The sequence below is a fragment of the Silene latifolia genome, chromosome Y (assembly GCF_048544455.1).
Source record: "Silene latifolia isolate original U9 population chromosome Y, ASM4854445v1, whole genome shotgun sequence".
In the NCBI taxonomy this organism is placed as follows: Eukaryota; Viridiplantae; Streptophyta; class Magnoliopsida; order Caryophyllales; family Caryophyllaceae; genus Silene; species Silene latifolia.
Window position 1 is genome coordinate 45,655,155 of NC_133538.1, and position 26,192 is coordinate 45,681,346.

General features: G+C 38.3%; 1 non-coding gene across 1 annotated transcript; it reads left to right on the forward strand.

Annotated features, from left to right (window-relative positions):
- Positions 1–21,572: 21,572 nt before the first annotated feature.
- On the forward strand, positions 21,573–21,679 carry LOC141635964 (small nucleolar RNA R71). The gene has a single exon (XR_012540612.1). It is a non-coding gene; the product is annotated as a small nucleolar RNA R71 (small nucleolar RNA).
- The last annotated feature ends 4,513 nt before the right edge of the window (positions 21,680–26,192 follow it).

Consider the following 26,192-nt stretch of genomic DNA (forward strand, 5'->3'; position numbering starts at 1 on the left):
GTCTACGCAATCAAGCACCGTAGACGAGCTAGCCATTCCTCTGTAGTTGTGCCGCCACATCTACCATATCAACGAGGCTACCAACAGCCTCCATTTATCTGGCCACCGCGACAAGAAATTCCTCCTCCTGATAAGCAGAAAGAAGAGATTGCTGAGTTGAAGTCTTTATTGAAGGCATTTACACTCAAAAGGGAAGAATATGCTAGACAAGTTTGTGCGCAAATTGATGAGCTCGAGTCTGAAATAGCTCAGTTAGCTGTTGAGTCAAAAATTAGGCAACTAGAGGAAGCCTGCGTTACCTACGCAGAGAGCGGTTTTTCCCATGAAGAAACCATGTTGCCGCATACTGATGATGATTTCCATGACTCGGATTACGAAGTTCTATCATATAGTGACGCTTCAGACGAAGATTCATGCACTGATCAGCACTTTTCACTCGATCGAATGGACTTTAGTGGTCGGTCGAGTGAAATTCTTGAAGAAACGGTCGATCGAGTAGTTTGCATCACTCGATCGAACAGCTGTTTAGAGGGAGTACTCGATCGAGCTGTTCCAAGTGCTCGATCGAGTGATTATCAAGAGGAAAGTTACCGATCGAGTAATAATTCTGCTCGATCGAGTAGTTTGGCCAGCGAGAGCAATGATTTGTTACTTGGGTTCGTTTTAGACGACAATTTTGATGACGACAACGGTTATGGTGAGTCTCCCCTTTTCAAAGCCAAGCTAGATGCGCTTGAGGCTGCGATTTACGGGACGGTTTCCATAGAGGAGGCAGCTAAGTCAGTGATTTCTCCTAACACGGATGAGGTTATATATTCTTTTGTCAATGATTCCGACATTGAGAGCAACCAACCCGAGGTAGTAGACGATAATTCTATTATTGTTTGTTTAAATAGTACATTCCCTTATTTGACTCATGCTTTGTATTTTAATACTATACCCCCTCCTAGCTGGACGAGTAATTTAATAGTTTTTCACCGTACTTATCGTCACAAACTTGTTAATCTGAAATGGAGCCGTAAATCATTATTAATTGCTTCTGAGCTCCTTTATTTTATTGACAAATTTAGGAGCTCTCATAGGAAATTTGTTAGGCTTAAACAGTTGTACATTTTAATTTCCTATATCTTTATTCCATTATGGTGCTACTTATGCTCTTGTGTAGCACATGCGCAGGTATATGATCTCATGCTAAGAGCTTTGAGCTGTTTTGATTTTGACTAATTGGAGTAGCTGGATGAAAAAGAAGGTCGAGCTGGGACCTGTCTGAAAATAGCGCTACCCGGGAGGCAACCCGGAGTTTTTTATCTTTAATTGTTTTCGAACATTACATTTTATTTCAGTTTTAGTTGTAATAAATGGTCTTCGTACCATAGACTATTCGGCTAAGCTTGTTTTGTTAGTTTTGCGGGCTGTTTTGATGCGTCTTTGCAGGAATCCACTGAGGATGACTCGATCGAGTACTTTTTGTACTCGATCGAGAAATTTTGCTGCTAATTTCACTCGATCGAGTATTTATTCTACTCGATCGAGTACCTGCAAAGAGACAAGTCTTCGATCGACCACTATTCTTCTTCGATCGAGTGCTTTTGGACGCCCATTGCTTGGATTAGCTTCTTGTGATGGTGTTTGGCAGCTGTTTGCGACCTCCCACGTTGCTGGCTGGTTTGGGGAGGTCCCTACTTCGCGTATTCTTGTAAGTTTTTCCGCATCTCCACTCTCTCCTTTTCAATTTGCATTTTCTTCCCTTATTTTTGAGTACAATGAGGGCATTGTACGGTTCGGTTTGGGGAGGTTATGCATCCATATCCGTGTCTGCATCTCGTCTTTATTTGCATTTCTGTTATCACATTTAATTTCTGTATGCATTGTTGTTTATTTTTATAAAATTCCAAAATTCCAAAAAAAAAAAAAATTGAAAAATTCAAAAATTTCACGTTTATTTAAGCATATAGGTTGAGTCGGAACGGTAGATTTCCGTGATGAAATTGCACTTTAACTTGTCATTTTTTTACTTGAGCCTTGCACTTTATTGACAGTTATTAGCTGAGTCTTGCGCATATCTACGAGTTTTTGTTCAAATTTAGCTGACGGTTTAGACTTGACCTGATAAATTGGCAACCTACTCTATAAATTCTGAGTTTTAGAGCCTTATAACTGGTGACATTCATGACCGGTTTACATAGGAATTGAGAGTAGTACTCCTTGCATAACATGTCTATTAATTTTGCACATTTATGAAATTCGATTTCTTGTCAATTGCATACATTCGGGTTTGTGGTCGGTGTCACATGCAGGGAGGTGCTTGCAAATTTCCTTTTTCTTATATTTTTCACCCATTTAGCTCCACTTAAGCCAAATCTTGCCTTTTTAACCCATTAGCTACATCCAAAACTGAGCCTGCCTAGTCAAGCTAGTCTAGTATGTCTTTTGTGGTATGCTTTTTCCGTCTGCAGTTTGACCCGTATCATTTTCATTGGAGTTGGTGTAAATAAAGGAAGGAGAAAAGAAAAAAAGAATTGGAAAAGAAAAAAAAAGAGAAATTTATGAAAAAAAAAGGAAAAAAAATAAAAAATCAGTGAAAATCACGTATACAGGAAGAACCAGGGAAGAATGAAAAGTTTGGAAAATTTTTGAGCTGGTTTGATTTTTGAGTCCGTCTGTGCCTATTTCTATCTTTTGACGGTCTCACTCCTCCGTTGTATTCAAATCATTTTGAGGAGATTGTGTATTGGGTAGTGAGTTTTGTGCCAAAGAAGGGCACTTGTGTTTATTTTACAGTCAGTTGAGATTCGGATGGTCTTATATGGCCTTGTTTAGGAACTAGCTTGACGCTTTACCTTCACATTTCCATAATTTGTTTTGCCTTTTCTCACCTGAACCTCACTTTCACATATCATTTGTAAGCCCTCAGCTGTGACGGACATTGTTGGTTGGAATGTCTGTGTAGTACTTGAATCGTCTATCATTTTTGTTGCATGCATGTTATGTAGGTCGCAGTCTAGGTGAGTGACTGTTTTCTCTTTCTCTCTTATACATATACTTTCACCCTTTGCTTCATAAGAGAAGAGTGACCACGTGAGAGTCCGATTTTGTTGGTCTTGTAGGGTCGATAGGTCAGCTTTATTTATGGACATCTTATAATTCGTTTGCGTAATGACCATTGTAGCTGTAACTGTTGATTTTAGTTTGCATTAAATTGGTTTAAGTGGGCATTTGTAGCTAGCTCTGAGTTATCTTTTCCGTTCCATTAGTTTGCATTTAGTTTACTCAAGGACGAGTAAAGATTTGGTTTGGGGAGATTTGATACGTGCATTTTATATAGTCCTTTTTGGCCTTTTTATGCACGTATTTCAATGCTATTATTGTAGTTTATGCTACGAAATGCCTCGAATATGCTACTTTGGTTTGTTTTGTCTTATTTGCAGGAATGGACCAGAAAGTAGTGAAATCGAGCCTTTTACCGTCCGTTTTGCATGCATTTGGAGGAAGAGTGAATTTAGAGCGGAAATGTAGCTGTCTTGGGATGCGTGAAGCCGTTCCGGGAGCTAAATAATCAAGTCAAAGCTGAAAACTAACGAACAAGTAGCTGTTGGAGTCATATTTCACTCGATCGAGTACTTTACTAGTCGATCGAGTGGTTTTGGATCAAATAATAGGTTGATCGGACACTTTACTTAGTCGATCGAACAGTGTCTATTTAGTGTTTACTCGATCGAGTAGATTTTCTACTCGATCGAAAGGTTTGAGTCTGATTCTGCTCGATCGAGGGGTTTTAAATCACTCGATCGAGTGGTTTCTCTAATGGGCTCGGGCTTTTTAGTTTTAATTCGTCATTAGGTCAAATAAATTCCTATTTTCTATAAATAGGAAAGGGGGACGTCATTTGTGACCCCCCCCCCCCCAACATATCTCTTATGATCGAATACTCTGTTTTCGTTACTTTTCTCCTGTTACTTTGTTGATCTCCAATTTCCGGATTTAATTCTGTAACTCTTTCTTTCCCTTTCCTCTTTAATTTAATTAATGTTTATTGTTCTTCTTCCCTTTATTCTTGTTCTTTATTTATTCATGTCTAGCTAAATTCTCCCTGCTAGGATTAGGGAATTCGATGGACTATCGTTAATTGCTAATTAGGTTTACGGATTTGTCGTTGTTGTTTTAGTCTATGTTGTTAATCGCTGCTATAATTGTATCCAGCTAGTTGAATCGATGCAATTAGCCTTTTAATTCTGGTAAGCCTTGACCTAGACCGGAAGGTTGGAAGGGGTGAGACCTGCAGTGAACAATAGAGTGCTTTAGTGAGGGCGGAAGCTAAGTTAATAGTATTTTAGGGCGAATTGAGACCGGAAGGAGATATTCGTTGCCTCTTAGATCGACACATCGACTAATCTGTGACCTTAACTGCAATTAATCGACGTTCATTGATGAACCGACATCATAGTTCCCTCTTTCTTCTGTTAATTTCTCTTATTCATTTTTCTTTTGCCTTAATCTTATTAGTTTAGTTCAAATATTAAAAACCCCCACTGTGACCTTAGACAGACCGAGTAGACAAGTAGATAGTGACCGCCTCCCTGTGGAGATCGACCCTAATTACCGCTGACTTCTGTTAGTTGTATCTAGGTATTTTATTTTTGGTACTGAAACGACGGTATCATTCCTTCTTGGTCAAAATCAGTAATTATTTCTTCGAAATCTAAAGTGGACAGGATTCATGTTATTTTTTGAAAGTAACAAACCTGTAACTTATTTGGATGCTTTATCTAGTTTTAACTCCGCAAAAGTCCGAAATGAGCATAAACATGAAAATGTTTATTTAGCCTGGTTGGTTGGTGGCAAAGTGTTTTGCATGCAACAACAACCTTCATTAAATTCGGATTTTATAGTTGGATTTTAAAATCATCTTGCATGAGTTTTGAAAATCGCAACTATCCTAAGGTAGGATGAAAACTTAAGAAGAGGTCTTAAGTAGAAGTTAAGGAGTTAAATTGTATGTTTTGATCAAGTAATAAACTTTTCTCCATTTGTCGAGTAGTTTATACACGGAGTTTAGTGGGAGTAAGGTGGTGTTACTAGTCTTATATGTGAGGGACATATTGATCATTGTGAATGATGGAAGACTTAGGAGAAGAATAATACATCTCTAAGGTATCCAGACCTATAAAGATAGTTCTAAGAGGATATTAGCGTTGAATGAATATTCTTATGTTAATAAGAATCTTGACAAGTTCAAAAGTATTGAACATGTAGAAATTGTGTCCACGTGCTTCTGCTGTGGGATTAATTCATTACGCTATACATCACCATTCTTAAATTTTCTATACTTGGAATATGACGAAAAGTTACAAATCGAATCTTTGAGAGAAGTCTCTATATAGCCATATAGCTCATTGGTTAGTACTCATGAAGCACTAAAGAGATAAAGCTAAAGTGATTAGAATTGAGATGGATTTATGTGCAAGGATTTACACAAAAACCATATTCTAAACACATAATGATGGTTAGAGAACCATCTTGGCTATATTATTTAAGGAGGATATCTGCTAGCACATCCTAGGCAGTTGAACAATGAGATATACACAACGTAAATTGAGTACACTTGCAATAATGACATATGCAAGAAGGAAGGGATGATATTAGGATTCCGTTTTATGAATTGGAGGAACTATGATAGTTCGTTCCAATAATCGAAGGTTCTATCCCTACACACTGTAAAGACAGTGGGAGTTATTCAAAGGCAAGAGAGCCTATGTCCATATTGGATCTAGACATGTACTCTAAGAAGTTCTTATAATACAAGATTATACATAAGAATGGGAAATAGTATATAGTAAGGTTAGGAAAGTGCAAATTGTTGCTAAGTCTTACTAACGAAGGCCTTTTTTCGTAGGCTAAGCATGATAAGTCATGTCATTTCAATTTGAATTGAGATGATCAACTATATACAAGATTAAAAATGAATTATAGATTATGTAGTAATTGATATGGTATCAATTTTACATATGTGATAATACATTCATCGTTTGAGTTTTATTCAAAACTCTTTTCTTATAATACTTTGTTTTCCAAATAGGTTGTCGAGACAATATTGAACCCTATTTAAGTGAACTGGATTAACATAGTATTAGCCCCTAGTCACTTATATGAGGTGACGTCTCGAACTGACTAGAGTGTGATGCGATTGATGGCAAGTTGAGGTGCCATAGAGTCATAAGAGATGACTAGTCAATCACATAGGTAGACTGTATGGGACACTCTGTCGGGCAGTGACCGCTTATAGAGTTCTGGTAATTTTTATAAAGCCTGGTCGTGGCGAGAGCTACTATAGTATTCTTTTGAGTCGATTCTTTGACTAGAGACTGTTCGCCTAAGGTGGCACAGTCTCTGAGTGACTTTGATTTATGCTCTACGACTTTCGTAACTGAGGTCAAATGGGCATCTTTTGGGTCATGATGAGCTGTGGCTATTCAAAGGTAATAGTGCGATAGGAATTATCCACCCCCTTGTCAGGGTTATCTAAAATCTCAGGGCCACTCGAGGAGCAGTGAACTGAAAATGTGTGGCCACGCTCGAAAGGTATCTACGGTAGATAATTCTGGTCAAACAGTTACTCTCCAGATCGAGGAAACCACTCAAGATATGATCAAATGCAAGTACGACCTGCAAGACACCTTGCATTGAGTGGGAGATAGTAATAGGATAAGAGAATTGGTGACGCACACTAATTAGAGTTTGACGTTACTGTCGTTTGACGGTGGTGATAAGTTAATCCCTTAAGGGCACACCTAAAGGACGATTCCCAAACTGTAAAGTTAATTAATTGTATATCGATATAGATTAATTAATTCCTTAAATTGAACAAATTTTATTTAATAAGAGAGAGTTATATATCTTATAGTAATATGATTAAATAAGATCCAATTTAGTAATTAATTTGTTATATTACTAAAATTGATTAATGTTTATGAAATATTTGAGATAAGAGAAATTAGTTAACTATAATTATAAAATGTTGTAGATTATATTAACTAGACTTAATGTGACCCATTTTATATACATGTAATTGTGAATTACTTGTTAATTTGTTAATTGTAATAAATTTAATATATAATGATATTTAATTTGTTAAATATGCATTATTTATGCCTAATGACATGTTACATGTCACATGTCACACAAATTACAAAGATAAAATGAAGGTCCATTTTAAGTGTATAAAACCGGTTTTTTGTAGATGGTTAAGGCAATGTTGGTTTTGTTTTTAAATGATAAAAAACATAATTATAACATGCTAAGACCTAGACTACCTACCTAGAGCATTGATAAGGCAACTAAGAAAAAAGCAAATGCATGCTCTAGGGTAGAGCAAAAAAGCCGGTCACCCATATGAAAAGGAGAGGATGTTCTCATTTTTGTATGGATGGTCTTTTGATGTTCATCTCAGTAATTTTCTCCATATTCCATAAATTTTTTATGTTCAATTTTGCTCATAGATCTAATATCCCAAATATATCACTAAATGTGTAGTAATTTTATTAGATTAATATTTAAGGTAAACTACTTATATTATCTAGTTAGTAATATTTGTAGGATTTTGGGATAGTCGTGGGTGCAACTAAAAGGAGGCATTCTATATTTGAATGCATGAAGATTCTTGGAGGATCATCCTTAATGGTAATAGCTCAAGATCTAGTTTTGGAAGGATTTCAAAACTAGTGCCCTTAAATTCGTCCATATGATGTAAGAACATCAAGTTTTCCTCTTTATCTCTTTTATTTTGTTATGCATGCAACTAGATCCATGAGATAAATTAATGAGTAATTTATAAAATGAATTAGATGAGTCTAATAGGGATATATGAACCTAACAAGCGCAGCAAGCGTCCATGGTCCCGAAGAAAATGGTAATAGTCAAATCCAAAAAAGAATAGTATCCAAAAAATCTCAAAAAATATATAAAAAAGAAATAAACGATGGAGATTTTAGAGAGAGAGAATGTTCTCCCTTCTCTCTAGGATTATAGGGTTCTTGAAACATGGCAAGAAGAATAGTATCCAAAAAATCTCAAAATAATCCTAAAACTAAATCTAAAGCTAAAATTCGACTTTCTTTCAGTAATATTCGTAATCAATTCTTAGATAACTCTGAATTGTCGATGGCTGCTGAATCCTCATCAAGTTCTGGTATTCCTCAAACTGATAATGCCAAAACTACTAAGTCTATGAATGCTATCGTGGGGATTCCGACAATCGACCTTGATTCCATAGTTGAACCAGCTCCGGTGGTGGAAGATGCTAGTGAAATTGGAAGTGACCCTGAGGTAGAAAAGGAAGCTTGGACGGAAGTATCTAGGAAAAGAGGTAAATCGTCATCCCCTTCCCCTCCTGCTAAGAAAGTCCTTCAATTTAATGCAGAAGATGTGAAACCTGAGATAGATTACTGGAGTACTACAGTAGTATGTTATGTTTTAGGAGGAAATCCGCCATGGGAATTACTCTCTGGGTATGTCCAACGTTTGTGGGGAAAGTATAAGTTTGATAAGCTGTCCTTTCTCCCAAATGGCGTGTTCCTAGTGAGGTTTCCCTCATTGGAATGTCGTGACCTAGTTCTCAAGCAGGGATTCCCCATGTATGACAACAAACCCCTAATTGTGAAACCATGGACCTTAGAGACTATGCTTACTAAAGAAAAAGTTAAGGCAATACTCATATGGCTCCATCTCTGTGGACTCGGGTTAAAGTTTTGGGGTAGTCAATGTTTGGAGAAATTGGCTTCTCTCACTGGCAAATATGTTCGACCTGATACTACTACTCTGGAGAAAACTCGGTTGGGTTATGCCAGGGTTATGGTTGAAGTTGAAGTAGGTCAGGATTTTCCTGATAAGCTTTACTTCAATGATGAATTGGGGGTCCAGAATAGTGCTCTGGTGGAATATGAATGAAAGACAGTGTTGTGCTCGTTTTGTAGAGGAGTTGGACATGCCACAGGTGAATGTAGGAAGAAGACAATTGCACCTAAGGTTGTCTAGGTTTGGAAACCTAAGATTGTCCCTCCACCTAAGTCTGTTCCTAAAACTCATGCACCCTTTGGAGGACCAACAGTCTGTGATACCTCTATTTTGATATCCCCACCCTCAAATATTACTCAAATTGTGAGACAGGAAAATCAGAGGTCTGGGGGTGAGTGTATTGCTGGACCTTCTTATACAGCAATACTCTCCTCTTCTAAAAAGACTCCCCCTCTGCATACTGTCTCTCAACAACAATTGACAGAGGGCACCACTCAGGCTCCACCTAAACAATTGACAGAGGGCACTGTACCACCTAACAATAAAGGGGATGGATAATTTGGGGTTTTGGAATGTCAGAGATATGAATAACATTAATAAGCAAATATATATTAAGTGGTTTTTACATCAGAATAAGATTGGTATCTATGGTTTAGTAGAAACTAAAATAAAAACTCCTAATATTTTTTATGTTTTAAATAATCTTGGACAAGGGTGGAATGGTATCAAAAATAATAATCATCATCTTGGGGGAAGGGTTTGGATCATCTGGTTGCCTCATGTGTTTCATGCCCAATTAGTTTTCTCTACTGATCAGCAACTGACTGTAACAGTTATCGAAATTTCCTCTGGGGATATTTTCTGGTTGTCTGTTGTCTATCGTTCCAATTCTGATACTGAAAGATTAGAGCTTTGGCAGCAACTCAAAGTTATTAAGGACAGTTGTCAAGGACCTTGGGGCATTGGTGGTGATTTTAATAGCTTGTTAAACTTTAATGGGAGAATGGGTAGCACTGTTTTATGGAATGAAATAAGTGATTTTAGAGACCGTGTGGTGAAAGATCATAGATCCTAATTAGACACTCTAATTAAAAGTCAAATTTTCTCATAATTTGTGTTTAGGTGATCTATGTAACATGCATGCAATATTAAAGCATATTAATATAAAGGAAGAAATCAGATTTCCTTACATTGACTTGATAGTGAAAATGGGTACAATCAAGATCTCCTATCTTGATTGATATTGAGCTAGAAAAATATGGAAGATCCTCCTTGTACAAATCTCCAAATAGAAGATCTCCTTCAAGAAGCACCCAAGAACAAACACCCAAATTCCTAACAAATATTAATTAGATATTCTATTAGAAACACCCTTGATAATATGTGAATACTAACACACTTAGTATTTTTTAATCTTTTATTACTAACAAATCTTAGTAAATGATTTTATTATTTTTAGAGAGATGAACCACCAACTTTTACATGCAATATGTTCAAGTGTAGAAAAATGAACAATTGATGTGTCATAAAAAGGAGGGGAGACCGGCTAGGTTGAGTGGGAAAGGGAGTGCTTTTTGCTTTTTCTTATATCCAATGTAATGGCACATAAAATAGAACAAAAAGAAAAATGGGGAAGAACAAAAAGCAAAAGTGAAATGATTATGTTTCATGCACAATTACTCATACAATTACACGGTCCAATGCCCCATTTACGGGTCCATTTTGGTTCTTATATTTGTCGCACAAATACGTGTAATTTTACTTTAAACATCGTTTTATGTTTAAATCTTCCCGATTAATCTTGTTCAAAATACTCCGTAAATATACGTGTACCGCTACACATATTATTTACGTACTAATATTAATCACATTAATCAATTAGTACAATTTTAGTGAATTAATAATTAATTAACTAAAACCCGTCTCGTAAAATTTATTATTCAATTATCTCATAATTAAATAATAACTGCCGCGCCTCGAGTTCGTAACTCGAAATCTCTCTAAAAAGGATCGACTAACCTTTTAGTCGATAAATCAAGGGACTAAATAAATTATATCTCATACAATCAATTAGTTGTCAATTGGGGTTTGTTCCTTTAGGTGTGACCGAAAGGGGTCAGTTGATCACCGCCGTCTCACGACAATAACGTCAAACTCTGGTCAGCCAACCGTTATCGATTTACGTTAATCAACTGACCAGGATCATAAAATAAATATCCTAATGATATTCCTTTAAGAGATTTATTATGTAAACGCACTATTGTGGAGGACAATAACTCCAACAATCTGCGACTTGTCCGACACAAGGTGTGCGCTACTAATTCTCTTGTCCGTTTTAATCTCCCACACAATGCAAGGTGTCTTTCAGGTCACACTTGCACATAAACATATCGCAAGTGGTTTTCTCGATCGGGAGTGTGACTACCAGACCGAAAAAATCTCCCATAGATCACTTTCGAGCGTGGCCACGCATTTTGACACGTCTCTCTTGTACCTGTCAAAAATAAACTAACTAGACTAACTATATAGCTAGAGAAGTCAGGTCGATCTCCACAGGGAGATAAGATATTTGTAGTAGTCCGTCTATTTGGTCACAAATGGGGGGTTTTGTTTGATTGTTTTCCAAACTACGAGTCTTAAATGTAAGAGTAATAAAGGGCAAGAGCAGTAAAGGCAAGAAATGAGTTTAAACTATCAGAAAGAGAGGGACATGTCAGGATTTCGGTTCACTACGGTAGCCCAGTGACTCAGCTGTAAATGACTCAAACGAATTAATATAAGACGGATGATGAAAGGTCCTTTCGGTCCACTTTCTATCCTAAAATACCACTAACTTAACTTTCATTCTCGTCAGGGTAGTCTACTGTTCATAGCAGGCCTATTTAGTCCAATCTTCCGATCTAGGATTAATTTTAGCCAGATTAAAGAGGTGACTCAGAAGTGTGCACTCAACTAAGTCGATAAGTATAATTAAATTGCTATGGTGACAGAGTCTTATGATCAATTCATCTAATTCATTTACTACATCGTCACATTCCTACCGCAGATCCCCTAATCCCAACATGAAAGGGGTTTAGCTACTCATGTCGCTAATTAAACTAACAGCAGATAATTTTCCAGCAGTAAACATTATGAAATAACAATAAAATTGCATAAAAGTAAATTAGGGCAGAGGAATTAAATGGAGTAAACAAGAAATTAAAGTAACAAAGGATTAATTATTATTAAAGGAAGAGAAAGAATTACAATCGATGCGAATCCGGCGTAAAGAACACAAAATCCAAGCGAAAGCAATCCCAGAATGAAGTTACAGTGAATAATGTAAAGCCACGTAGCAAAATTCTGATAATATGAAAGATAGAGTCTAAAAATCCGTCCTAATAATCTAACTAATGTAGGTTTAAATAGGATAACAAATAAGTTTTGCGGAAATAAACATATCACGGGCTGTTTAAAGCCCATAATCAGCGAAACCACTCGATCGAGTGGAATAAAACCACTCGATCGAACAAAACCTCAGGCAAATCTACTCGATCGAGTAGAAAGTTACTCGATCGAGTAACTGCTCTTTCTGCAAGCTAAGGATCGAGTGGAAAACCACTCGATCGACCAATCTGGGACGTAAAAACCACTCGATCGAGTGGTAAAACTACTCGATCGAGTACTTCGTCTTCTTTTCAGCTCAAGTATGCGCCTAAATGCCTCATAATCCGTGCCATGACGCTTCCCAATGCAGTACCTCACTCTGGACAGATCCCGTCTCCTCTAAATGCATGCAAAAAGGACGAAAAAGAGTACGATTCCACTACTTTCGCGTTCATTTCCACAAAATGGACAAAACGAACCAAAGTAGCCAATTCAGGGCAAAATACCATAAAAACAGTATATAAATGCATAGAAATACGGGCTGAAATAGGCTAAAAAGACTATATATTAGGCACGTATCAAATCTCCCCAAACCGAACCTTTACTCGCCCTCGAGTAAACTCAAAACTAAACTAATGGAACGGAAATGATAACTCAGAGCTAGCTTAACTTGTCTACTTGAACCAATTTAATGCAACAAAGACTAACAGTTATAGCTAAGCAGTCAATACGCAAACGAATTATAAGCTGTTCAGAAATATAGCCAACCTCGACCTTGCAAGACCAACAAAATCGGACTCTCTCGTGGTCACTCGTCTCTCATGAAGCAAAGATGAATGATATATATAAAAGAGGTACGAAAAGACAGTCACTCACCTAACTGCGACCTACAAAGCATGCATGCAACAAAAATGAAAGACAATTCAAGTACTAATGCACACACTCCAACCGATAATGTCCGTCACAGCCGAGGGCTTGCAAATAATTTGGGAATAGTGAGGTTCAGGTGAGAAAAGGCAAAACAAGTTATGGAAATGTGGAGGTAAAAGCGTCAAGCTAGTTCCTAACAGGACCATAAAGAAACCATCCGAATCTCAACTGACTGAAAAACAAAATACAAGTACCCTTCATTTGGCACAAAACTCACTAGACTCAAAACACAATCTCCTCAAAAATAAAGGGATAAAACAAAGGAGTCAGACGGTCACAAACTTCCCTTTTTTTATACCGTCTGAAAGATCTGACTGAAACACACAACTTTTTTTTTAACTTTCTTTCTTTTCACGTGATACAGCTTCTTCTTTTCATTTTTTCATTTTTTTTCTTTTTTCTTTCTTTCTTTCACGTCTTTCTCTTTTTTCTTTTTCAATTCTCCTTTTTTTTTCTTATTCCTCCTTCCATAATTTCCACCAACTCCAAAACACAGTCATATGGGCCAAACTACAACCGGAAAAACATACCACAAAAGAACATACTAACTAGCTTGACTAGGCAGGCTTGATTTAGGATGTAGCTAATGGGTCAAAAGGGCAAATTTTGGCTAAAGTGGAGCTAAATGGGTGAAAAATATAAGGAAAGGGAAATTTGCAAGCACCTCCCTGCATGTGACACCAACCACAAACCCGAATATGTGCATTTGACAAGAAATTGAATGTCATAAAAGTGCAAAAGAGACGGACATGCTATGCAAGGAGTACTACTCTCAATTCCTAATGAACTGGTCATGAATGTCACCAGTTATGGCTCTAAAAACTCAGAATTTTTCAAGTAGTTTGCCAATTTAGCAGGTCAAGTCTAAACAGTCAGCTATATTTGAACATAAACTCGTAGATTATGCGTATGACAAAGCTAATAACTATCAATGAAAGTGCAAGGCTCAAGCAAAAAGACAAGTTATAGTGCATTATCATCACGGAAATCTACCGTTCCGACTCAACCTATATGCAAAAATAAACGTGAAAGTTTTTGATTTTTTTTTTGAAATTTTCTAATTTTTTTGGATTTTTGATTTTTAAATGAAATAAACAACAATGCAAAGCTGAAAAATAAACGTGAATGCAAAAACAAATGCAAATGCAGACTCAAAAGGATGCAATACCCTCCCCAAACCAAAACGGACAACGCCCTCGTTGTCCTCCAGCATACACCAGCAGATATATACGGGGAACGGGAATATACAACCAAGAAGAAAATAAAAACAATAAATAAAAGGAGACAAAACAAAAGAGTAAGAGATACATACAAAATACGAACTTCCCCAAACCAGCCAGAAAACTGGGGAAGTGAGTAGATCAGTAGCTACTCGTCGTCGTCGTCGTCATCACTGTCACGGACGTCCACCACCTTGAACTCCGGGTCCTTCTCCTCCTCTGCTCCTCAGCACGAGCTCTCTCCACTGCCACCTCAGGGTCCTCGTCCTCCTCCTCGTCAGACACCGGGTATCCCTCAGGTGGGTACCGGAAGAAGGAAGGGTGTGGCCAACCCTCTGGGATCGGTCTGTGTTGCCTCAAGTGGTACTCGTACAGAGGGTGTAAATCAAGAGCCAGATCCCTCTCCATACGAGCCTGACGCTCTGTAGGTAATCTGGGTGAGAGTCGAGGGAAGTGTCTCATCGGACTGTGACAGTGCTAGAAGTAGAAGCAGCAGCAGTAGCTGTGGAAGTGCTGGGAGCGGGAGTAGAGGTAACAGAAGCTGGCGTAGCTCGAGACTGTCTACGACCCCGGCCTCTGGAACTCAGAGCAGAAGCACGTGCAGCAACGGTGTAAGGAACTAGGGCTGCTCCAAAGGCAGCTGCGGCTGCTGGCGAGTCCGCCACAGGTGTAAAAGTAGAGGCTGGTGCAGAGGTAGTGGCTGCTGTGGCCACCACTGAAGAAGAACTAACAGCAGTGCTAGCTGTGGTGGTGACCGTAGAAGAAGTGGCAACCTGAACTGAGCTAGCAGCTGAGCTAGCTGGAGCAAAAACCGTCCCTGCAGCTGAGACTAGAAACACTGGGGCTGCAGTGGTGACTAACACGGAGGCAGTAGCAACAGCAAGGGCCACTGTCTCACTCAAAGACGGGCTAGAGGACGAGCTGGTAGAAGGTAGAGTACTAGAATCCATCCTGTAAACAGAAGGTAGGGGGCATGATAAGAAAAGTAATGTCTAACAGAGGCTAGAATCGCATTAAATCAGCATGTTAAACCTGAAAAATTCCCCTACCAGTCGAAAAATTCGACCTACAGCATATGATTCTCAACAAATCCTCAAACAATTCTAAAAAGCAGCATGTGAATAGCGATAATGTAATGGCTGCTAATAGTTACTAAAAACAACACAGAAAACCCGCATATGACAGCATGTGAGTCCCCTAGCAGTCGAAAATTTCGACTCACAGTACATAAATCCCAACAATTCCTCTAAAGTTTTCGAACTGCAGCATACAACGGCGATAGGGTTCGGGAATAGCAGTTAACAACAGTGGCATGTAACAACAACTGAGGTTAAAGAAATCATGGCAGCTTATAGACCGTCTGACAGTAAAAAAAAATTCGACTTAGAAGCCCTAATCTCGAAAATCTCGCGCAAATTCGAATTGATCATGCAACAACAACAAGGAACGGGATTTTGATCATCAAGCAAGATAGATAAGGGCATAAAACACAATTAAACTCGAAAAATTTCGACTAACAATGGATTTTCGAACCCTAGAACAATTTACTTCATATTAGTTCGAAAAAAAAACCGAAATCAAAATGCATAGAGGATGGAAGAATCACTTACTTGATGATAATAGACCTACAATATGCAATTAACCTTCAATAAACAAGCAAAAGTAGCGATTTTTTCGAGCTAAAAACCGCAAACCCTAACCCTTCTTTAACCGTGAAAATGAGCATAATCAAGGGGGAAATTAAGGGGTTATGAGAGATTAATTAACAAGCAAGAGATTGTAGGAGACGGATTTGGTAATTTGGGCAAGAAAATGGGGATTTGGGGGAATTTGTGTCGCAATTAGGGGAGTGTTAGACGAAAATTAGGGGAACAAATGAATGAGGATTAGGAAGAAGAGTTTAAGTGAGAAAAACTCCCTGTGTCCTGTTCATTTCACTCGATCGAGTGGTTTTAAACCACTCGATCGAGCACTCTGATGCTCCATCTGCTCGATCGAGTAGAAATCTACTCGATCGAGAAATCCCACTTATTGCTTTACTCGATCGACCGGAAAAAGTGCTTGATCGACCATATTTTCACTCGATCGAGTACATAAAGTACTCGATCGAGTTCTTTTCTTGTGTAAGCTCTTGAATTTCGTCAATTCTTCCCTCGAAATGCGTAAAACTTCCCCAAACCTGCATAAAAACACATGCAAAAATTTCCCAAAATACCAAATACGCATAAGAACAGTCTATAGTCTTAAATCTACACTAAAAACTGTCTAAAACTAATTTGTCCTAATTTAAAGCATTAAAACAAATTCAACGGAAGTTCAAAAATTATCTATTACAAAGTGTTACACGGGGTATTTCCACGCTCAATTCCCAATGCAATTCAGTAGCCCCTGGAAGGGCTTCTGACTGGAGGACGTCATCTCAGCAACATTGACTGTCCCCTTCAACTTCCATGAGTATGAATTATCATTTGAACCAGTAGGAGGGGAATATTTCTCATCCACATAGGCACGAACATTCCTCGTCCTTGCTCCTCTATCACCGTCTTTAGCATCCTTACTTCCAATTTGATTGACAGTGGTTGCACATTAGCCTTTGACAGCTCTATCGTCGCTTTCATCTGTACCTGCAGCAAGGAAAACAGACGAACTTTCCTCCTTTTTGCTCTCAGTCTGAGGCGGAGGGGTAACAATTGCAGCACAATACTCCAAATTTTCAACTGGAGTGTCAATAGAAGAGAGGGCATTGCAAGGCTGAGCCTGCATGGGAGCCCTCCGGGACTTAGACTGATTAAAAATCAGTTCTTCGTCCCCTACCTGAAAGGTCAAAGTCTTCCCCCCGACCTCAATAACTGCACGAGCAGTAGACAAAAATGGTCTCCCTAAAATAATAGGGGTGTGTGCATCTTCGGGGATGTCTAAGACAACGAAATCAACGGGAATAAAGAACCTCCCGATCCTTACAGGTACGTCTTCTACTACACCTAATGGCCGTGATATACTACGGTCGGCCATCTGGTCTGTCATGTTGGTGCAACTCAGCTTTGTCAAACCAAGTCTCTTAGCAAGAGACAATGGTAAGACGCTCACGCTAGCGCCTAAATCACATAGCGCATTATCAATCAAATAGTTACCGATGTGACACGGAATTGAAAAAGTACCCGGGTCTGACTGCTTAGGAGGTAACTTATTTTGAAATAGGGCTGACCCCACCTCAGTCAAAGCTACGGTCTCATTATCACTAATACTCCTCTTACGTGATAAAATTTCTTTCATAAACTTAAGATAAGAGGGTACCTTAGTCAGCAACTCAGTGATCGGCACAGTAACTTCCAAGCTTTTCAGAAGTTCAACAAACTTGCCGAAGTGTTGATTGGCCTTTGTATTTTGCAACCGCCTCGGGAAAGGAACTGTGATAGGTATCTCGAGTCCCTTGTTTCTCTCTTCCACACTACAACAAATTGTCACTTGCGCCACGAATTATACCACGGGAATTTATAATTCGTGGCTAAAATCTGCTTAGCCACGGGAAAAATTTATTCATTATTTTGGAAAAAAATTTATGCCACGGGATGACTTTTCCCGTGGCAAAAAGTCACTTGCGCCACGAAATAGGCTACACCCGTGGCAAATAATCATTTTAGCCACGAACTATGTCACACCCGTGATGAAGTTTTACTTAGCCACAAATTGTTCCGTTGCAAAAAAAAATTTAGCCACGAACTAACAAACTCTCGTGGCGAGTATCTTTTCCGACATAAATTAAGATATTTTCATGTTAAGGCAAACCTAAAATCTAAAAGAAATTTAATCAAATATAAATAATATGAAAATGCATTTAAATATAAAATTTTGCAAACACTTTGATTAATTTAATTAATATTTTTTTATTTTTTTATTTACTTTAATAAGATTTTAAAATTTTATAAACTTATATGCAAGCAAAGAAAAGTTTATCGTCTAAATTTTTTTATTCTTTTAGAAATCACAATTACATTTTGCAGGTTTTTCAAAACATTTCTAATTTAAGAAATTTATTTTAATATATAATTATGTTTATTAGAGCCGTGAGTTTCTTTTAATTTTTTAATTAAAACATTATAATATTGAATAACAATCTTAAATAAACGTATCACATTTAAAGACATAGCATATAAAATTAAATAAATAAGTTATTTATCATCTATCTTTGATAAATCTAAAATTAACATATTGTCCAATTGGTTCATTCAAAATTTGATTTACAACTTAATTTGTAAGATATTAATAGAAAAATTTGAATTTGATATAAAATTTAACTTGGTGAGAAAAAAGTTTGGGAAAATTTTTTTTAGGAGTGAAAAAAAAAACGACAATTAGATTACAAAATGGATTAAATAAAATAAGTGCGCTAAGAAATAAAAGAAAAAAATGATCTTCCACAAATAAATTAAGAAAAAAAACATATCGGGAAAATTATCAATATAAAAAATTCAAGGGTTAATTGATAAACAATAATAATATAAGGACCCTTTTTCATAATCAATATCAACATAATCAATAATAAGTAATCACTACCAAAATATTAACTTTTTTCTACGATCGGTACTAAGTCGCTTGAAAATCGAATCTCAACCTACTTGAAAAAGTCCAAAAGGCCATCATTCAAGTACAAATCTCCACTCACCCACTTCCAAAATCCTTCTCTTAGATGAAAATACCTTTAAAGTAGGAAAAAAATTAGAGTAAGAAGGCGACTTGGTACCTATCGTAGAAAAAAGTTAATATTTTGGTAGTGATTACTAATTTTGATTATGTTGCTATTGATTATGAAAAAGATGACTAAAGTTGGTACTTTTATCAATTTACCCAAAATTCAATATGGAGAAATTTTTTTCTTTGAAAATGAGTACATCACAGGGAAAATATAGAAATTATAATAATTAAAAGTCACATGTGCAAATAATGTGAAAATTTTGAGATAAAAACGATAAATCATCACAAAGAGAAATCGACTTAAGAAAATACGAGATTCTTTGTATGATAGTGTTTTTCGTGTTTTTGAGTAAAAAGTGACTCTTGTTTGGTTAATAATGACCAATTTGGGGGGGACCTTTAGTTATAAAAAGTGGTCATTATTTTACCAAAAAATGCTTAATTTTTCATATCGTAGGTACGGCAGTCAGACAATAGCATTTGCGTAAAAAAATATACGAAAAAAATGAGTAGAAGCGAAATGAAAATAAGAATGTCGATAAACTAAAGAAATAAAAAAATGTTAGGAGAACACGATTAAATTTACTTTTTAGAGAAAATGGTTTTGCTAACTTGGGCAAAAAAATGACGTCAAAATCATTAGTCGGGAGGGTAACATCGAAAATTTAATTGTTTTGGCCAAAATAATATTATTCCCTCAAAAATTCGTAAATCATGTAACATTTTTGTAATTAAATAGTACTAAAGGTAAATTTTGAAAGAGAAAAAATAAACTTAAAAGGATTCAAAGTATTAATTATATCAACAAAGTTAACTTTCAGTTTCGGTAGCACATCAAAAGAACTCTACAGTTAAGCGTGCTCAGGTGAGAGTAGTGTTGGGATGGGTGACCTCCTGGGAAGCCTCTTTGATGCGCGTGAATGCATGACCGGTGAAACCAAAGAACGTTCAAATGAATCGAGTTAACTAGCGAAACCAGTACCGAAATTGTCATGATTCCATATATGATAAAATATCGATCGTGAAAAAAAAAATTATTTAACATTTTATTTAATTAATTTTCATATATATTTTTTGCCACGGGAAATTTTTTGGCCACAGGAGTTATTAGCCACGAGAGAATCCGTGGCCAAAAATTTAATAATAGCCACGTTCTTGTTTTTCCCGTGGCTATGTCTTTGCCACGGCCACTTGCGTCACGGAAGGTATTCCCGTGGCCAAATGATTTAGCCACGGAAATTTAACACTTGCGCCACGAATTTAGCCGTGGCCCAAGTGCCCATTTGTAGTAGTGCCAATGTGTCTTCCGGTGTAAGCTCGGTATCCTTTGGACGCTTCTTACCTCTCGAACGAGGTCTTTCCGGTGATGTATCGCTTAAACGAGCACTAGCAGGTTCTCGAATAAGCTTCCCGTCATCAAAACTACTCGATCGACCAATATTTCCATTCGATCGAGCAGTATCCTCATCAATATCACTCGATCAAGTGAAATTTTCACTCGATCGAGCAACTCCATTTTGCTCTTCACTCGATCGAGTAGAAAAACTACTCGATCGGCCATTGTCCATTCCTTGTTCACTCGATCGAGTGGAAAAACAACTCGATCGACCACTTTCTTCGCCAATTCTGCTCGATCGAGCAGCAGATTTCAGTCGATCGAGCAATTGCTTTGTCGTGAGCTTAATTTTTTCAACAGAACACTGTTCACCATCTGTTTTAGCCTTCCTCGAGTCTGAATTTTGCATTTCCGGTCCCTCGTATGAACGACCGCTTCTCAGATTTATCAAGTTTACCGTCTCATATGGATTCTTCTCATTTTGAGTCGGTAAATGACCCTGCTTCCTTGTGGATTGGTTCATGGCTAGTTGGGAAACTTGAGTTTCAAGTGCCTTGATGGACGCATCTCTCTGTTGATCACTCAGCTGAAATTGCTTTGTAAAGGCTTGCATCATGGACTTAAGCTCACCAATTTCACTCACCCCACCGGAAGATGATGCACCATGGTTAGGAGGAGTGAAGGAAGGAGGCTTCTGATAGCCTTGTTGATTCTTATGTGGAGGTACATAAGGCTGCTGCTGGTGTAGAGGAGGTGTAGGATTGAGCACATTTTGGCTAGTCCACCTCAGATTGGGATGGACTGCCCCTTGATTATTGTAATAGGAACCTCCTCCTTGCCTATATTGTTGAAAGGCAAGGACCTGTTTCTTCTCTACAAGACAGTCTACAGCAGAGTGGCCATCATTACCTCCACATCTCTCACATGAAACAGCCTCTCCTCTAGTAAGAACATGGACCATCTGAGGCTCCCCAGCAGCTTGTAACTCCAACTTGTCGAATCTAGCATTCATGGTCTCCAGCTGAGCCAAAACTTGCTTATCGACTGCATGAACTGTTCTAATCCCATCCCTCGATTTACCATACTCAGCACTGTGATTTGCCATCTCTTCAATAAGAGACCATCCCTTATCGTCATCTGTATTCTCCTGGAATCTTCCACTAGATGCCGCATCAAGTATGGCTCTTTGGTCGTCATACAACCCATTGTAGAACTGATTGGCTAGAAACCATGGGTCAAAACCATGGTGAGGGATAGACCTCACCAACTTTTTGAATCGCGACCATGCCTCATAGAAACTTTCTTCGGGAGTCTGTCTGAAACTAGTAATCTTGGCCCTCAGCAGATTGGTGCGCTGTGGAGGGAAATATATCTTGTAAAAGGCAAGAGCGAGAGACTCCCAATCTGTAACCCTAGCAGCTGTGCGGTCCAAGTCAGTCAGCCACTCCCTGGCTGAATCAGCTAAAGAGAAAGGAAATAGAACTTCCTTAATCTTGTCCTGAGTTACCCCCTTAGTGGCGGGGATAGTAGAGCAGTAATCGGTAAAGGTCTCCATATGCTTCCTCGGATCTTCACCTGCCACACCTCTATAGATATTCCTCTCCACCAGATTGATATAAGAAGGGCGGATATCGAATGTGTTACCATCCTCTGTCAGGAGATTGAAACCCTTCGGAATTGAGGTGGCCTTGGGCACCGAATGACTACAAAGTTTAGGCATCTTTACTGGTGATAACGGACTGTCTTCGAAAAGAAAGTGATGTAGCTCTGGCTCGAAAGTACTCAAGTCTTCCTTTCGTGATTTCCTCTGCAGACGAAGTCTATGCCTGAATAATCTCTCTGGTTCTGAATCAGCTGAAACTAATTCTAACTTGTCTGACCTGGGCATAAACAATACTGAAAGGAAATAATAAGAACGGCCTCAAGGAATAAAAAATTCCCTGAGACAGATAAAATAAATGGAACGACAACAAATAGGGCGATTGCCTCCCCGACAACGGCGCCAAAATTTGACACGTCTGTCGTGTACCTGTCAAAAATAAACTAACTAGACTAACTATATAGCTAGGGAAGTCAGGTCTATCTCCACAGGGAGACAAGATATTTGTAGTAGTCCGTCTATTTGGTCACAAATGGGGGGTTTTATTTGATTGTTTTCTAAACTACGAGTCTTAAAGGTAAGAGAAATATAGGGCAAGAGCAGTAAAGGCAAGAAATGAGTTTAAACTATCAGAAAGAGAGGGACATGTTAGGATTTCGGTTCACTACGGTAGTCTAGTGACTCAGCTGTAAATGACTCAGACGAATTAATGTAAGACGGATGATGAAAGGTCCTTTCGGTCCACTTTCTATCCTAAAATACCACTAACTTAACTTTCATTCTCGTCAGGGTAGTCTACTGTTCATAGCAGGCCTATTTAGTCCAATCTTCCGATCTAGGATTAATTTTAGCCAGATTAAAGAGGTGACTCAGAAGTGTGCACTCAACTAAGTCGATAAGTACAATTAAATTGCTATGGTGACAGAGTTTTATGATCAATTCATCTAATTCATTTACTACATCGTCACATTCCTACCGCAGATCCCCTAATCCCAACATGAAAGGGGTTTAGCTACTCATGTCGCTAATTAAACTAACAGCAGATAATTTTCCAGCAGTAAACATTATGAAATAACAATAAAATTGCATAAAAGTAAATTAGGGCAGAGGAATTAAATGGAGTAAACAAGAAATTAAAGTAACAAAGGATTAATTATTATTAAAGGAAGAGAAAGAATTACAATCGATGCGAATCCGGCGTAAAGAACACATAATCCAAGCGAAAGCAATCCTAGAATGAAGTTACAGTGAATAATGTAAAGCCACGTAGCAAAATTCTGATAATATGAAAGATAGAGTCTAAAAATCCGTCCTAATAACCTAACTAATGTAGGTTTAAATAGGATAACAAAAAAGTTTTGCGGAAATAAACATATCACGGGCTGTTTAAAGCCCATAATCAGCGAAACCACCCGATCGAGTGGAATAAAACCACTTGATCTAACAAAACCTCAGGCAAATCTACTCGATCGAGTAGAAAGTTACTCGATCGAGTAACTGCTCTTTCTGCAAGCTAAGGATCGAGTGGAAAACCACTCGATCGACCAATCTGGGACGTAAAAACCACTCGATCGAGTGGTAAAACTACTCGATCGAGTACTTCGTCTTCTTTTCAGCTCAAGTATGCGCCTTAATGCCTCATAATCCGTGCCATGACGCTTCCCAATGCAGTATCTCACTCTGGACAGATCCCGTCTCCTCTAAATGCATGCAAAAAGGACGAAAAAGAGTACGATTCCACTACTTTCGCGTTCATTTCTACAAAATGGACAAAACAAACCAAAGTAGCCAATTCGAGGCAAAATACCATAAAAACAGTATATAAATGCATAGAAATACGGGCTGAAATAGGCTAAAAAGACTATATATTAGGCACGTATCACATTTATAGTCATAACTCCTCGAGTGGCCTTGAGATATTGTAACCCAACGTGGGTGGACAATTCCTGTATGCCCTATCTATCTTTCCTCAATACAGATCACCATGACTCAGAAGATGCCCTTTGGCCTCCTTTCACGGCACAACCTAGGACAAAAATCAAAGTCACTCGGAAACTGCACTGACTTGGATAATAGTCTCCAGTCAAAAGAATCGACTCATAGGAACATCTTAGAGATCCCTGCCACGACCAGGCGTCTATAATAGAACTTAGGGACTCTCTAAATGGTCACTGTCTGGCAAAGTGTTACACACTCTGCCTATGTAATCGACTAGTCATCTCATATGACCTTATGGTGTTGAACCAACCATCAATCGACTTACAATCTAGTCGCTCCGAGATGTCACCTCATTAAGCGACTAGGGACAAAATACAATGTTCATCTTATTCACTTTAATAGTGTTCAACATTGTCTCCACAACTTATTCAGATAAACAAGGTATTATAAATTTAGTCACACTAAATGAAAGAATTCATAAATGAATGCTTAAACAATGAATGCGATTATCATATATATATATATATAAAGTGATACACTATCCAATTATTACATATCCATAATCCAAATAAATTCTGGTACTCGTCTCAATCCCATTGCAACGACATGACCATCATGCTTAGCCTTTGATAAAGGCTTGGTTAAAGGATCAGCAATATTATCGTCTGTCCCAACCTTACAAATGTCAATTTCCTTCCTTTCCACATAATCTCTAATTACATGGTATTTCCTTTCAATGTGTCTAGATTTATTACTAGACTTCGGCTCTTTGGCTTGAAAAATAGCCCCACTGTTATCACAATATAGAGTGATCGGATCTTTGGCGGAATGGACTACTCCTAGTCCCTCTATGAATTGCCGAATCCAAACAGCTTCCTTTGCAGCCTCAGACGCTGCAAGGTACTCAGCCTCTGTTGTAGAATCCGCGGTAACACTTTGCTTGAAGCTCATCCAGCAAACAGCTCCTCTATTTAGCATAAATACATAGCCGGATTGGGATTTCATATCATTCCGATCGGTTTCGAAACTTATGTCTGTGTAACCTCTTACACGCAACTCAGCTTCTCCTCCAAACACTAAGAAAAAATCCTTAGTCCTTCTCAAGTACTTAATGATGTTCTTTACGGCTATCCAATGACTCTCACCGGGCTTGGCTTGATAACGAATTGTCATGCTCAAAGCATACACGACGTCGGGACGAGTGCAAATCATAGCATACATGATAGACCCAACAGCGGAAGCATAAGGGACGGTCTTCATGTGTTCAATATCCTTAGGGGTAGAGGGACACTGTGACTTGCTCAAAGTGATCCCTTGGCCCATAGGTAGAAATCCTCTTTTAGAGTGTTTCATATTGAACCAGTCAAGAACTTTGTCAATATAAGCTTCTTGACTCAATGCTAGTATCCTTTTGGACCTATCTCTATAGATCCGGATACCCAAGATTCGTTGTGCCTCTCCCAAGTCCTTCATCTGGAAGTGATTGTAACACCCCCTCATACCAAGGTGCCTTACCAGGACCACCTAGCCATGAAAGTGTGTTACTATCTCAGTTGCCTGAGGTTAGTATATATCAAAAGCGTCTATCCTAACACATTTAATAGAATAATGAAGAGTGTAAATGTTTACATTAACAAAATCAAATCCAAACCACTAAAATGAATCCAATGTCTGACAACTACAAAATCATAACTAAGACTCAAGACTGTGATGCTAGAACTGGTGAAGACGACTCTCCCATGACCGCCCAAGCTCACCAAAGCAATACCTGTCAAGCCTGTTGACCATCCCCGAATGGATCACAGTAGATAACACAAACAACAACAACGGGGTCAGTACCATTCAATCAATACAAGACAAACAGACAATGTAACCGGCTGATCATCCTCCATAGTAACCGACTATACACCGAAGTGTGTAGCCCTGCCAGATTACCCATCGCAACAGGTAATCCACTCCGCCAGTGGGTGACCGCAGCCCATCCCCACCTAGTCCAGCTCATCAACGAGCGACTAACAATCCCTATCCCTTAATGTGCACATCACCTCCCGTGGCGGGTTCCACGGAGGGCGAACTAGGGTGTGAAGCCACTCCCGCAAGTGAGTCCACCACAATCACACACACAGCATCACAGCTGTCACAACACCACAACCGTCACAACACAACCACACCAACACCGTCACCACAACACCCATCCTTCGATGATCTGCAGATAACAACAATTATGAAACATATGCAATCTCAATCAATTAACAATACTGAGTAGGAGAAACCCTACCTTAGAAACAACAGCAATACGAAAACCGAACAATCAGAAAGG